Source organism: Phyllostomus discolor, chromosome 2 (genome assembly GCF_004126475.2).
Source record: "Phyllostomus discolor isolate MPI-MPIP mPhyDis1 chromosome 2, mPhyDis1.pri.v3, whole genome shotgun sequence".
Taxonomy (NCBI): Eukaryota; Metazoa; Chordata; class Mammalia; order Chiroptera; family Phyllostomidae; genus Phyllostomus; species Phyllostomus discolor.
In genome coordinates this window covers 6,760,216-6,776,535 of record NC_040904.2, presented here as the reverse complement: position 1 = coordinate 6,776,535, position 16,320 = coordinate 6,760,216, and the positions used below count along the sequence as shown (strand labels likewise).

At 42.8% G+C, this 16,320-nt stretch overlaps 1 protein-coding gene across 1 annotated transcript in view; it reads left to right on the top strand.

Moving 5' to 3' along the window:
- DSCAM (DS cell adhesion molecule) overlaps positions 1-16,320 on the top strand; it is a 532,016-nt gene that overhangs the window by 328,152 nt on the left and 187,544 nt on the right. The window lies entirely within an intron of this gene.

The following is a 16,320-nucleotide window of genomic DNA, read 5'->3' as shown; positions in this document are numbered from 1 at the left end:
TTCAAAACTGTGTGGAAGCAGCCTCCTGCCCCACTCAGCCGCCTGCCCGAGTGGTCCGTGTTATCTTCCCCGGTCCCAGTAATCGCCTCTCGGTGTCTGGTTGCAGAGCTGCACGGGTTTATCATGGTCTTCCCCAACCTCCTGTGCACACAAACCCTGCTAGCCATCTTTTTAGGGACGCCTGTAAACACACAACACAACATGTCATTTATTATGTATTACATGTTATATAATAGGAATTATGTATTTTATATTGCATATACCTGCACATAACTAATTGTGAATATTTTATTTTAATAATGACATGTCTGGGGGATTTCCTCAAATAATTAGAAATTTTTGGCAGACTGCGTAAAGTTTATTTTGTGGTTGAATTTATTTCTTCAACCACCATTTACTGAACATCTACTGTATACCAAGCGTTATTCTAGGCATTGAGAAAAACAATACTGAAGGAGGTAGACAGGGTCTGTTTTTCTCTTGGAGTTCTGCTTCTAATCAGGAGAGAAAAACAATCACCAGATAAAACAAGTGAGGAAACCATAAAGAGACTTTGTAGTACTCAATACTGTGTAGAGAATTATGCCATGACACAATCTTGAAGGTTAGCTGCAATGGGAATTAGGAACCATAGCAATGAATTTTTGGTACTCTTGTCTGAAAGTTATTGGGTTGTGATGCCCTTTGAATGAATGTTTCACCCACATGTGGTTTTGTAACGTGATAAGTTGACCATTTGAAAGTTATTGTTTCACTGAATCCTATAGATGTTGCAAAGGTCGACACAAGTCATTGTACAATGTCAGAGTTTCACCACGGTCTCATCAGAAAGGGCTTCAAGTGTTGGGAAGCTGTCAAGCTCACGGTGGCAGATACAGGTGGCAAAATTCTGGCTTTTAATTGAAAGTTTGAATTTTATTATTTGCAACAAACAGCATCAGTTACAATCCTAGGAGCAACAGACTCATTTTTTCTCTTTTACAGAAAAATGCCTGCCAATTATACAAGCTTGAATAAGTACAGTGTTTTTTTTAATCCTCACCCAAGGACATGTTTATTGATTTTAGAGAGAGAGGAAGGGGAAGAGAGAGAAACACTGATCAGTTGCCTCTTGTAGGTGCCCCGAGCGGGGATCAGACCTGCAGCCTAGGTGTGCGCCCGCACTGAGGATCAAACCCACAACCTTCCTTGGTGCACGGGGTGATGTTCCAACCAACTGAGCCACCCGGCCGGGGCATGAATAACTGTGGCTTTCAGATAGCCATTTTTAAAGAAAAATGGAATTCCATGAAAAAGGAAAGTGACTAGTCGGGTCTGGAACTCACGCACGTGCACACGCGCATTTTGCTCCAGGCCAGCTCGCGGACCCTGTGAGCAGCGGGTGTGCTCCGCATCTCCCCCCACTTTGTCAACGCAGAACGGAGAACATGACAAAGGACAGGACCCCAAGGGCCATGATTTGTTAAAATCATTATTTTCATGGCTTTGTCAAGTGTTTTTAAATAAAACTGGTGTAAAAAATCAGGAGTGTGGGGCAGTAAACAATACGTGACTACTCGCACATTTTGGTGTCAAAACTGTGGTTTACGTATGCCAAGGCCCCAAGAGCCTTACCCACCCCACCCCCATCACCTTTGCGCATCTATGCAAATGGCAGCGCAGTAAGAAAGGCGAGTAATGTCTTAGTATTATTATGAAAGTGGTTGTCCTCTTACAAACCCCCTAAAGAGATCCCTAGGTTTCTGCAAACTACATTTTGAAAGTATGTATTCTAGTGCCAAACATTTAGTTTATTGCTAATATTTAGCCATTATGAATGATGTACCAGTGAACTTGAACTTCTTTATGCATTGGCCTTTGCTTTTAACATTGCTTCTTTCAGAAAAACCTTCAGACGTATGGTCATTGGAGAAACATAAATATTTTAATTTCCATTTTTTAGAGGATATAAACTCAAAGGCCACTTGAATCATTAACTTATACTCTTAAAATGTTCCAGGCAAACATCAGTTGATGTGTTAATCTAGATTCTTTTGATTTTAAGTGACAGAAACCAACTCAGACCAGCTTAGGCCTCACAGGAGAATTTATGGCCCCTTATGACCAATGTAGCTATGATTTTAAGAAGTAGTTGAATCAAGTAGTTTTTGTTTTCAGGAACTTTTGCTTTTAGACACATATTACACAGTATATACATTTGCAGCTCCTTTGTGAGGACGAGATCATTTAGTACAGTCTTTCATTGTAGTTACCTGGTGACAAATGGCTGGTGAGTGGGACGGTTTGGGGACTTGGAGTTTGTGGTATTTAATGCAGTGGTCAAGGAAGGCTTCTTTGAGAAGGTGAGATTTAAGAAAAGCTATAAAGGAGTTCACAGTAGCCCGATATATATCTGGGGAAAGAACATTCTAGGAAGAGGGAACCGAGGGAACAAAAGAGTCAGAAGTGTTCTTGGAAAGCTTGAAGAATTGCAGAGCAGGCTGGCGAAACTGGACCAGAGCAAACAGGGGCGTGTGAACAGGGGATGAGGTTACAATCAGCAGGGTCATTTCACGTGTGACCTGGCGTACCAGGGCTGGGGTTGGAAGGACTTGAGCTTTTCCTCTGAGTGAGATGGGGGAGTTTGGGGAGGATGTTAAACAGAAGCCACGTGGCCTGACTCAGGCCTTCAAATCCTACTCTGACTCCTGTGCTGAGAATTATGCTAAAGGACAAGAAGGGACAAGGAGGGCGACCCATTAGAAAGCTGGTCCAGGTGAGAGGTGGGGAGGCTTGGACCAGGGAGAGGGGAGTGGAGGTGGTAGGTAGAAGACAGACACTGGACATGTTTTTAAGGTTTATTCCATCAGACCTCCTAATGGGCTGGATGTGGGCATGAGGGACATAAAGATGGGAGGTAAGGCCCAAATGTTGGCCTGAGCAATGGGAAGAGTAGGGCTGCCATCAGCGGAGCTGGCAAGAGATGCAGAGAAGACGTTTAAGAGAAGAAATTAGAAGTCAAGTTGTTGATGTGTTGAGGCTGAAATATACATTAGACAAACCAGTGGATCCATTAAGTAGGAAGTTGAATATATGAGGGAATGAAAGTTAGGAATCTGGACTGTAGATTCGGAGACATCGGGAAGAAAGAATATGTAAAGTTAAAAATAATGTATAAGGCCACAGGTCTAGGTGTGACCACCAAGGGACTTTGTGTACCTTACTCCAGATTTTGACATCATATAAACAGACTTATGGCTCAGACCGGGTAGTTTAGTAGGTTGGAGCATCATTTCAATGCACTGAGGTTGTGGGTTCAATCCCCAGTCAGAACACATACAAAAATCAACCAATGAATGCATGAATGGATGAAGTAACAAATCAATCTCTCTTTCTCTCTCCCTTTCCCCTTTACTTTCTCTCTTTAAAATCAATAAATTAAAAAAGAAGTTAAACAGACTTAGATTCACATGAAAACCAATTCACCAAATATCTGAAGACAATGTCTGATAAAAATTCCAGCAAGGACTGCTTGAAATTTAAGTTTATCTCTTTAATTTTCAAGATTAGATAAATCAGTGTATTGGCCATGACCTCATTGATTGCCAAGTGCAGGAAGCTGAATGAAGCTAGCTCAACACCAGTTCCAACAGTGTGTTGGGGAGATACGAATGGGGCCTCTAGGAAGTATTAAACCCATTTCTGAGAAAAGCTGAGACAGTTTAGGCCTCAGGGCAGAGCTGATCTAGACCCTAATGAGCACCTGAACCTCCTCTCTTTCCGGTACTTCCCTCTGCACATGGGCTCAGTCAGTCCCCTCAGAGTAACTTCTTCGCATTTGGTCGGTGAATCGGTCCTGGCTCTCTCTGGACGCACAGCCTACTGTGGGAAAGAAGAGAGCCCTGCCCTGACAACTCTGCACAGGCAGATTTGGGGCAGGGACTCTGTATTGGCTGCCTGTAGGCCACCAGCCCATTCCTGGCCCAATCGCTGTGGCCAAAGCTGTGAGGTTCCTGGATAAGCTGCCAGCTTGCAGCCACACCTTCAGGCTCAGGACAAGATCGAGTTATCAAGAGAGGAAGAAAAATTAAAACAACAGACGTGAAGATAGCGAATTAAATACAAACAGGCCTGCTAGTGACTTCGAGAATGTGTGTTCACTTCACTTATTAACACGTGCTTAGTAGAGAACGGCCCTGAGCAGGTCAGCACCTTAGGAATGAGTTGTACCCACCCACCGTCTAAACACTCTCCCTGAAAGAAACCAAGCCCAGAGATGACCTGATTAGGCGATGGAAGCCAGGGTGGGGGAGGGGCCGGATGGAAGGAGGACGTCAGGCATGGCCATCAAATTAGACAAAGGCGGCAGAATGCCCCGCAGAGGCAAGATTGTCGTGAAACTGAAAGATCTCCGTGAAACTTACAACCACCCCCAAAACTTTCAACAAAGCAAGTGCCTAATAGTGGCCTTCTAGGTGACATATCACCTCACTCCATGGGCCCCATCTTATGAGAATGTCACAGACTAGCAATCATTTGATTGGAAAAGCTTTAACAATGGGTTTGCCAAGAAGTGGGAATCCAGAACTTGCTCCAGAAATACCTGTTCAGGTGGTGTAATTCAGATGTAAGTTAGTTTTTCGCGAACACCTGGGCAGAGGAGAGAGCATATGCTTTTTGTTAATCATCGCTCCAAAACATTTTCTTCAATGTTAAGGAGCGCTTTCTAAACTAAACACAATTGTTGCCTAGTCATCCTACCTTTTATTTAATTTCATCTTTTTATCTTTTTGAGACAAATGAACATGTACATATCAAAAGAGGAAAGAGAGGAAGAAAATGTAAGCTGGGTGGATAGGGTTTGGCCTGTTTGAACCTGTGTAGGACTTCCAAGATAAAAAGTTCTGGATTCTTCTGGCTAGCGTAGCTCAGTGGATTGAGCGTGGGCTGCAAACCAAAGTGTTGCAGGTTCGATTCCCAGTCAGGGTACATGCCTGGGTTGCAGGCCATGACCCCCAGCAACCACACATTGATGCTTCTCTCTCTCTCTCTTTCTCCCTCCCTTCTCTCTCTAAAAATAAATAAGTAAAATCTTTAAAAAAATAAAATAAAATAAATTTTAAAATTCTGGATTCTTGTATGTCAGCTTAGGGTGTATTTTGTTATATTCACATGCATTGAACCCTAGCAAAGATATTGAAAGTAATTCGGTTTAAGATACCTCTCACAGGTCTTACTTACAATGACTTCTAACTTTCATTATATAATAACGATTCTGCACCATGAATAAGCTTAGCCTTCACTCAGATGTCATTAGAAAGGCCGTAACCAAATTGACTTCTGATCACTGAAATTTGAAATGAAACATATAAATAAAATAATACGCCAGTGGTCAAAATTATAGTCCATCAAAGCTTTTGTTTAAAAAAATAACAATAATGTTGACTGTTTTCAATTATGATAAGAATATCATAAGGGGAAGAGAAGGGATCAGCTGAATTACAGGAAAGACAGATGTTTTCCTCTCCCTGTGGGTCAGGGTTGAAAAACTGTCTTCCAGCCCTGGCTGGCGTAGCTCAGTGGATTGAGCGCGGGATGTGAACCAAAGTGTCACAGGTTCGATTCCTAGTCAGGGTACATGCCTGGGTTGCAGGCCACGGCCCCCAGCCGCACATTGATGTTTCTCTCTCTCTATTTCCCTCCCTTCCCTCTCTAAAAATAAATAAATAGAATCTTTTTTTAAAAAAGAGAAAAGAAAAACAGTCTTCCTTGTTCTATTCACATAAATACAGTTCTACTACCTTTCCTGGTAGACTATAAAGAGCAAATACTTTTTTCAGGTAATTTTAGAGGCGTACATGTGATGCCTTGAAAGTTGACATGCTTTGAAAGAGGGCCCGTTTGTTTGCACCAATAGTGCTGCAACGTGAGGCCGAGCCATTCTTATCTTGTGTCCAGGAGGCTCGTCTCTAACACGGGGCAGAGGTGTGTGTGCACATGTGTGCGTTTAGACATTTGAAAACAATGCTATCTCCCAGCCCTGTCTTTTTTGGAAGTAGTCAGGGCGCTTTGCTTTTTTTTATATCATGACTTGGAAATTTGAAAAAAAACCCTCAAATATTGATATAAATAACAGAATTATTGACAACGCCTGAAACAGAAGCAGTTCTGAAATAGACCGACTCACCAGAGGTGTGGCTTTGCTGCCTTCCAGCATGCGGGGGGGGGGGGGGGGGGGGGGAGTCAGAATCCTTTCTTCCCCTTCAATTTCACAAGCAGCGTTACATGTAACACATTTCAAAGCTTTTTTCTTTCTCATTTTAGGTGCCACATTGAACTTGAACAGTGGCTAATTGAGTGTTCTAATTGCTAGGGACCAACACTGCTAGGAACTTAATTGGCTGCTAGGTAAAAATGTCACCTTCTATTTATATTTATACTAAACTTTATGGTTTGCAAAACACCTTCGTGTGTGTAACCTTAATTAATCCTCACAGTGACTCTGTAATGTGGATCAAGCATAATCAGAGAAACAGAGTGAGAAAGAGCAGGAGACTTACTCAAAGTTGTCCAGTAACGAATTCAAGACTCAAGTACACAGCGTTGGATTTCAATACAATTCTATGAGGTGTTTTTAGAAAAGTAATTTATATTGCAGTGGGAAACCAAGGTTGAAGTGAGGAGAAATTGAGGGAAAGAACCCAGAAAGAAAAGAAAGCTTTTTTAAATCAAAGAAAGAAGATTAGTTTAAGTACAGGCATACAGTATTGAGGGCCTACTTGAAGAGAGAGAGAGAGAGAGGGAGAGAGGGAATATTAAATTAGAGAGATAAAAAGGAAGGAATAGATTTGGTAAGTGAGGGTGGGTAAAAACCCAAGATGAGTCCGGAAGTTCCGGTCTGGATGATGGGGAGGCGGAGACAGGGAACCTGGAAGGAACATGAGTGGCTGGAGAAAGCCTTGCGAAGGACACGGTCTGGTCTGCAGTGTCTGTGGACCGCCATCCTGGACTCAGAGCACGGGAACTCGGAAACGCGGATTTGGAGGGCTAACGCTGGTGGCGAGACGCAGTGGAAACTAAGAATGGGCGAGTGCATCTAAGAAGAATCAAGCTTTCAGAACTACACTTTATGGGTTTTTAAAATCAACGTTTGCCACTAATGAGATAAAATTATAATGCCATAAATGAGAAGAAAACCATCATGAGCGTTAGCTCCTTCATATTTGGTTTCTGTTTTACATGTGCAACGCTGTCCCATTCTGGTTTAGGACCCATACGTACCATGTCCTGCTTCCAACTGAAGGAAGGATTAGGTGTCCCTGAGAGGGTTTCCAACCCGTGGGGTAGTGAACCTCTGTGTCCTGTAACCTAATAGCGACCAGGTTCTGCCCAGCCGGGCACAATTCTGCTTCCATGGCAGCATTTTGCAGTGTGCCGCATCTTGTCTGTGACCGTAGGATTCTCACGGAGCGCCTGCTGGTGCCGGGGGAAATGAGAGAAAGTTCACAGTGCCGCTGAGACTAGGTCTGCACCCCCCGCTTCTCTACGTGAATGGCCCAGAATGCCGCCTTCTAATGCCGTCATTCTGCAAGGGGTCCTGAGCGCCAATGGCACCTGGCCCAAGCAGCGGCACAGCTCTGTGCCCCAAAACAGCCTGGACGGTGTCACCCACTCTGACTTTCTGACATGTGCTCATGGGCTGTTCCAACCATCACCGCCCACCAGTTTCCCAACCCAGCCCCGTTGGAGACGCAGAGTCTTCCTCGCTGTTGCTTCCACGTCCTTCCCCTCCCTCTCGTGCTCTCTAGCTATGAGAGTCATTTCCGAGACTGTTGAAAGGAAACAGCATTTCAAGGTCATTTTTTTTCCTGTAGGTGACCCATTAAAGTCGAACAATGTTTAATTCAGGGTCCCATTTGCTAGGATGTTGTGTGGCCACAAATTTTAGTCATTCACAAAATTTTTATATTGATTTTCAACAACTATGGAGGGAATGCATGGTTTCTCTTATGCATAATATGGGAGGAAATCAACCTGGCAGGGGACCATCAAGGGGATGCATCAAAGATGTAGTTCTTTGGTGGCAATTTATGATTTCAACTGGGAATTTAAATTCTCTTTGTTCACTTAACATCCTGATGTGAAAAAAGAAGGCTGATGAAGAGGGGGACTTTCACCCTCCCTCCTTTTAAACGACCGGAGAAGAACTCGGGTTCGAATATGCCCCGATGGCTGCCTCCACTCTCCTGGGCTGAGGATCTGTGCTCTCAATCACCCACATGCTCCTCCCTTTTCTCGAGGACGTCAGAATGGAGCTCCAGCCTCTGCTTGGGTCTGTTCCTACGTGTGGGTTTGTCCTGGAGGTAGAAGGCTGTGTAATTCTTCTTTTATTCTAGAAAATGCAGCTGGCACCTTTCTTCAAGGAAACTCTTTCTTAATTTTTTTAGAAATAATATCTCAAATTGCTTTTCTCTAAGTTGTATCTTTTCCAAGACTGTTTTTTTTTTGTCTTTTAACTTCATCTTTGATTGCCTTCATTGGGATCTTGATTAAGAAGTCTCTGAGTTCATGAACGATACATTTCTACGTGTTTCTCAATATTTACTCTATGTGTATATTCCCGCTGTCCTCGCTTAGGTCTCTAATCTACACTGCGGGTTGTAGGTATAGTAGAAGTAGGTGTCTAGTTTCTTCTTTCTCTATATATTGAGTTAGTTTTCCTTATACCGTTTATTGAATGCCGAACACTTTCTACCCTTCCCCATATGCCAAGATACCATGGAGGTGTGGTCAGAGACAGTTTCAGCTCTGTGAATTGTATTGAAGCTTTCTCTGTGGAAGTTTCATTTTGTAAATATTCATTTTTCTTATAGTACTGTGTATAGATGTCTATGTGTTTGGTTACATTTAATAATCATATCTTCCTAAATTCCCTTAATTGATCAGTTCCTAGACTGACTGTTAACACTACCAAATAGAATTGTTGATGTACCTATTTTCTGCTATAATCTCTGATATTTTCATCTTTAATTATTATATATTCAAAAAAGTACTCTTCTTGCCTCCTTTGTTTCATATTTCCCTGGTAGATCCTTTCTTGTTTCTTGAACTCTTGCGTTTCTGTGGCCTTTATGATGTAGGAATCCCATTGTTAATCCTCGTCCGTGTGTATGACTTTCAATGCATGTTTAACACACATGTTTATTTTAATTAAGCTTATATGAAAAGTTACTGTAATCGGCCCTGGCTTGTGTGGCCCAGTGGATTAAGCACCTACCTGCCTGTGAACCAAAAGGTCACCAGTTCAATCCCCAGTCAGGGCACATTCCTGGGTTGCAGGCTAGGTCCCTGGTTGGGGGCGTGTGAGAGTCAACCAGTCGATGTATCTCTCACACATTGGTGTTTCTCTCCCTCTCTTTCTCCCTTCCTCCTCATCTCTCTAAAAATAATAAATAAAATCTTTTTAAAAAGTTATAACCAGCTCTGGCTGGCATAGCTCAGTGGATTGAGCGTGGGCTGAGAACCAAAGTGTCACAAGTTCAATTCCCAGTCAGGGCACATGCCTGGGTTGCAGGCCATGACCTCCAGCAACCACACATTGATGTTTCTCTCTCTCTCTTTATCTCCCTCCCTTTCCTCTCTAAAAATAAATAAATAAAATCTTTAAAAATTATTTAAAAAGTTATTTTAATCATATATGAAGAATTATTTTAGTAATTTTAGATTTTACTTATATCAGTAGTTCATATTTTTATTTACTCTCTATTTTCTGTTCTATTTCTTTACTCTGCCCTAGATAGACTCACTCAAGTACTAGTAATTAGCTTCATAATGAGATCTGTTGTAAATATGCTGAAGTCATATCTTCATACACATACATTTCCTTGTGTTGACTATTCAATTTAGTCCAAGAATTTGCTAGTTTATTTGAGAAAGAACCAGTTGCTAGGTATGTGCATTAATCTGGGCATGGGAACAAAATACCTTGATTTTGCAATCCTGAATTTTCAAGTTATCTACAAGTGATAAAAATACCTGGAAGATTCCACTCTTTACCTTTCATTAAAAAAAAAAAATTGGGCCTGGCTGGTGTAACTCAGTGGACTGAACGTGGGCCTGCACACCAAAGGGCTGCCAGTTCAATTCCCAGTCAGGGCACATGCCTGGGTTGCAGGCCAGGTCCCCAGTAGGGGGTGCATGAGAGGCAACCACATATTGATGTTTCTTTCCCCTCTCTTTCTCCTTCCCATCCCCTATCTCTAAAAATAAATAGATAAAATCTTTAAAAAAGTGAAAAATTAAAAATCAGTACATGTCAGTGCTGAAAGCCATCTTGCCCCAATTGAGACCAAGAGAATGAAGGAGACCTGGGCAGGGACACACCATAACCTGGAAGGCTAGAGAGCCCATCTGTGTTATCAGTTTTCCGGATTTATGCTGTGATGTGACTGTTGTGTGGGCAGAACACACAGAGGCACCATAGACCATTTTACTGGTCTATTTTCAGGCCTTTCACAGTCTTTCTCTGTTGTTATATCACCAATTCAATGTACCAAAATTAGCTAAAATAATTGACAAAGTTTTGTTGAAATATCATAACTACCTTTGTATACCTGCCGTCACTATGACATATTTTATCATTTTGCTCAAAATGCAGCCACTTCAAGTCAGTTATGATTAGAAGCTCAGTTAGTAACTGGGTGACCTGAGAGGATGACCTTTTCCAAGTTAAATTAATGGAAAATACTCCTCCAGTAAATAACCTGCAATTACTAACAATCCTTATTTTTAAAAAGCCAGTGGAAAAACAAGCTAAGATTTCAAATGCGTGCCGGTGATTTGGCTGTCCCTGTCACTGAGCCCCGCCGCCCTCCCTGTGCTTGTGGTCATGTGGCATTGCCCTCACCAGCGGTCCATACGCACTACAGTAAAATAATCACAGCCCATGTAGCTGCATCGTTTTCCACCCGGATTACCAAAAAAGGAGATATGTGGGGGGTGGAGGTACAGAATTGGTTAAGGGGGGTTGGGGTGGATTTCGTGTGAGGTTAGTGGGAGGGGAGGGGGGGAGAGTGAGGGGCGTGGAGGGACAAAGGAGAGGAAGTAATTAAGAAGGACAGGAATAAGGCACGGAATTAGGGATTTCGTTTTTCTTTCTCTTTATTTTTTTCTTTCTTTCTTTAGGGGCGGGTTGATGTATTTCGAGGGATTTAGGGGGGGATGGTACGAACTCACCACCTCCCTCATATTACTTCATTCCTTTTCCTTTCCCTTCCTTCCTTCCTTCCTTCCTTCCTTCCTTCCTTCCTTCCTTCTTTCTTTCTTTCTTTCTTTCTTTCCAATGTAGCCTTTCTCCTCCATCTGAGGTGACTCATTGTTAAACTCAGAAATTCTCAGGAATGCTAAACTTGTTCATTATTTTTAAATGTTAAAGAAATATTTATTTCAACATAATGTGGTTATGGCCGTACAACTCCTGCCGTGAAACCCCTTGAAGAAACATCCCCTGTGACTAAGGACTAGAATCACCTCAGGAAACTGCATGATTCCTTCCACCATACCCCACTGCAGGCATCTGGTCGACCTGTTTTCTTGCAAGTGCTTCGGAAAAAGGAACTCAGAGTCAGTTTTACAGTTTTTACATTCCAACATTCCAAGCAGTCTGTCATTTTTCTTCTTTATGTCTAATTTGTTTAATATCTTTTTAGCTGATGAAAATAACAGGTGGTTTCTCATCCTTATAATTCTATATTATGCCTTAAGGATTTTTTCCCAGAATGATTCTATTATATTTTCTCTCATGAACTTAATTAGTAATTTTGAAGAATTTTTAGGAAAAAAGGTGTTTTTTCTTTACCTTTCCACTTATGTTGTCACGTTTATGGCCCCACGGTTCTCACCCTCTGACAGTCCAAAATGCCCTGTTCAAAAATCACCGTGGAAGAGTTCGCTACTCTTTTCTCTGATCTATTCCCAAGTTAAACTATTGTATGTTAACTTTGCTACTCTGTTGGTTAAATCCTATTTTTTAGTCCTCCCCTACCGAGAACCCTTTATCCAAAGTATGTGTTGTGTGTATGCGCTTGTGTATTTATATGTGTGTTTTGATTATTTTTTGCCATGGTTTCTTATTTTTCTGAGTTGATACTTTGTGATTTCTTGAAAGCTAATTCCAATATTAGCAATGAATGAATTCTTCCTCAGTTATGTGTGACATGTATTCTTAATAAACTTATGAATATGCATAACCCTATGTTAAAAACAAAGACAATTTCAGTTCTGAACACTGGCAGAGTTTAAGACAGTAAACTGAGTAAAAACAAACACAGATGTTTTGTGGGTCATGGGAAGCAATCTTTTTTTTTAAAAGACTTTATTTATTTATTTTTAGAGAGGGAAGGGAGGGAGAAAGAGAGAGAGAGAGAAACATCAATGTGCGGTTGCTGGGGACCATGGTCTGCAACCCAGGCATGTGCCCTGACTGGGAATTGAACCTGCAATGCTTTGGTTTGCAGCCCGTGCTCAATCCACTGAGCTACACCAGCCAGGGCAGGAAGCAATCTTAAAATTAACCTTTACACTATGTTCATCTGCTTTTATCATCCGTCTTCTGTTCTGCAAGAGAATAGGAAGTTAATGCTAACCATATACAGAAGAGTCTCATTGAAAGAGAACCCAGTATACACGATACTTCTCCCTGGGTCATAATCTGAAATGAATAAATGTAAGGTGGATGGATGGATGGATGGATGGATGGGTGTAATATGCAGAGGAAAGTTTTCAAATAGGCCCAGTTTTATTATTAATAGTACATCAATTTTTAAAAAACTTTAGATGAAGCAAACTAGATGTTGCAGGTTAGATTCTCCAGGGAATGGTCTCTGAGAAGGGGGTGAGTGTACAGGGCATTTATCAAGGAGGCCTTCTGGAGTAACACCCGTGGAAGGAGGGAAAGAGAGAAGAGCTGGGCACAGCCTGAAGACAAGCTGTAATGCAGGGGAATGGCAGCCTCAGCCAACCCCACAGCCAGCTCTAGAGCACGAGCGGCCCCTTAGAGCTGTCCTGAGCTGGGGCAGAGTTGCCCCCCTCAGTCAGTCACTGGATGTAGGCCGCCCAGAAAGGACCTGTCCGTGGCGAGGTGGATATCTGGAGGGGCCATTTAGGAAGTGGCTGATAATCGAAGAATGCCACCTACCATCACCCCCAGAATCTGGGGCACACCTCCTTTCTTAGGAAGGACTCTGGGCCACTTGTCTCTATGTACATCACCTCCTACCAGCTCCATAGAGGTCAAAGGGCTATAGGTGTGCATTTAAAACACCTTTCACTAAAAGACTTTGATTAAATTGCTCCCACTTCATAGAATGACATTTGTCCAATATTTCAAATAAGAAATGAAAACAATCATAGCGTGTGATAATAGCATAATTGGACTCTGCCTTTGTCATCAAAACTATTTTTAACTCAAAGAATCTCTAGGGTTTTTTTAAAAAATTTGTAGAACTTCTTTAATTCAGGTAATATCTGTGCATCGACTATCAATGAGACCAAGTAGTAACAGGATGTCCGCCAACAAGAGGTTGGGGTGAGTGGGGGACCTACAGACAAACAACTATAATGCACGGCAGGGGGTAGCAAATGGCTTGAGAGGGAAACAGCGTGGGGTGAGAAGCGGAAACTATGTCAGCTGGCTGTGGGAGAACAGGGAGAGCAAATGAGAAGCGTGCTGACTTCAGTAAACACCATCAAAGGTACATGCACGAGGTGTGTTAGAGGATGGACATCTAGCCAGTTCTGCAGGTGAGGAGGCATGGGAAGTCTGGAGTCAAAAAGAACTTTCCAGGTGAAACTGGGTTGAGTCTCAAAGGCATCTGGAGCCTGTGGGGGTCTCCAAAGGCAGGTAACACCCGAATGAAGATGAGAGGGAGAGAATGGGGTCCAGGTGGGGGGTGAGGGCAGAAATAAGGAGAGGCGTGGTCCCTCACACTCAGAGGCAATACATGGAAACGAAGGGCACCCTTTGCAGGAGGACGCCGAGAGGCAGGTATCGAGTCTTGCAACATTGCAGCGTTTAGCTTCCTCCTGATCCTAGGGGCGGTGGGGTGGCCGAAGCAGAGGGGCCTGCTCCCCAGTGTCTGGGGAAACCTAATCTGATTGAGGTATATAAAATGATTGCAAGTGCGGAAAGATTTTAAAAACTAGGACACAATGGGAACAGTTTTAATAGAAGGTGATGGTCTTGTGTTTGGGGGAAAAAAGGAGCCAGGCGCCAGGGGTGTGGGGAAGAGGGGTAGACACGACAGCACCGCCCACTGACGGTGGTTGGGGACAGAGAGACCTGCACAAGCAGGGGCCCTGGCATTAATCTGAGCTTTCCTCTTGCATCTGGGAGTTTATGTAGCACAGATGGGAATGGAGAATTGAAGATGACACTTAGCGCGAGGGAAATATGATACGTTTGGTTTGGAATTTGGGGGGCTTCTGGGACACCCAGATGAAGATATTAGCAGACAACAGCACAAGCAGATAAGAAGCTTGAGAATGGGTTTTGGCTGGAAATGTAGATCGGGGAATAATGGCAGTGAGCTGACCCTGGAGCAAAGGGACAGATGAGCTCATCAGGGAAGCAGAGGAAGGAGGCAAGGCAGGGACAGGCATGGAGGAGTTACACAGCATTAAGAACAAGAATATTTAATTGATTAACAAAAAAGAAGAGTCTAAATGACCACTTGACAGCCTTCAATAGCTCTGATCTGTCTTGGGAAAAGGATCTCTCACCTTTGTAGAGAATGGAGTATACAACACTCGTAGTAAGTGACACTTAGCAGGTGGGCACATATTTGTGTAGGAATATGTCGGAACCTATTGCAGGTCACACTCGGGATTTCCGCCCCTGTGATACCACAGACTTCACTGTCAACAAGGCTCAGAGAACGTACTGTAAAAGGTGATGCACTGAACCAGACGGAGTAAGCACTGTGTCTCAGAGCGGCGATTTGGCTTTACCAATATCATGCTAAGAGCTTTTTGAATTTCTTCGTTTACTTTTTGTCTCCAATTTTCATGTCTTATGAATGCAAAATACAAGATTTGGGACTCTTTCAAAACTTTTTTAAGCATTTTACACAACAGGCTCGTGATTCATGGCTGAGGTGAGGGAGACGTTTGTAGTGGGGAGAGAAGTGATAGGATCGACAAATCGGTCTCTGGATTTAATTTGCATTTTAAAAAGCGCATCCTGCTCCAATGCTGGCAGCAAAGCAAAAAGTAGCAAAACTGATTCTGACATTATTCTGGGATAACGACTTTTCCCTCCAATTAAATACTTCCTTTCATCATGAAAATGCTTACTTTAACTATTTGAATAGGATTTTATATGAATGTTTTTAAGTATTTTAGCTATATCTTTTTTTCCATTTACTATGTGAACTATAACTTAGGATTCAGAGTCTTAGTGGAGTGGTACTGTGATGTCGTTGTAATGGCATGCAGGCTGACTGTTCAGGGGCCCAGCTCAGCGCGTATCCCCACTTCTGTGTGTGCTGCGATTCTTACGTCTGCTCATGACAGTCTACACTCAGTTCCTCGCTCCCTGTGACATGCCGGCCACGGCTCTGACTGAGCCCTCGTCACCACACCTGGATCCTCAGCAGCTGGTTTAGATGCAGAAATGAGATGAGCAGGAGCACTGCAACAGGTGACAATGTGATGTGCAGAACACGGGACTTGCCTCTGAGTGACAGGCGTGAGAGTGAGGGGGCCGGCTCCCCGACCTCTGTGTTCACTGCGTTCGAGGCACGATTCTTCATTTTCAGATTCACTTCTGTAACTACAACGATATTCCTTAGAATTCTGTGAACCGATACATTACAGATACTTTGCAGTTATAGAAGGCATGGTCTTTGTTTTTATTTTTTAACTCTGACTCTTCCGTAGCGACTTCTTGTCTTCACTACTGAGTAACAGGATAGACATGCCCTTTCTGTATCCTGTAACCGTCTTCTCCAAGAGGATAGTCCTACATTTACTGGTTACTGGCAGCCCATGTCCTACGTATTGTTTTCTTGTTAAATAGATTGCTGAAAAATATGCTATGCCCTACCTCCTTCTTTTTTTTTGATCTGAGAAGTAGAAAGTAAGTCCTTGTAAATTTGTTCCCCCTATTACAGCTGATAAAAGAAATCGAGTTCTTTCCCAATAACCTTACAACTTAACAGAGTTTTTTTTCCCCCTCATCTTGAAGACTTTGGGAGTAGAACCAGGGCTAGCGAAGCGATGCGGGTGCATGTGAAAGTCTGTGAACGTCTGTGCTCACGGACGCACCCCTCACAGCGGCGCTTC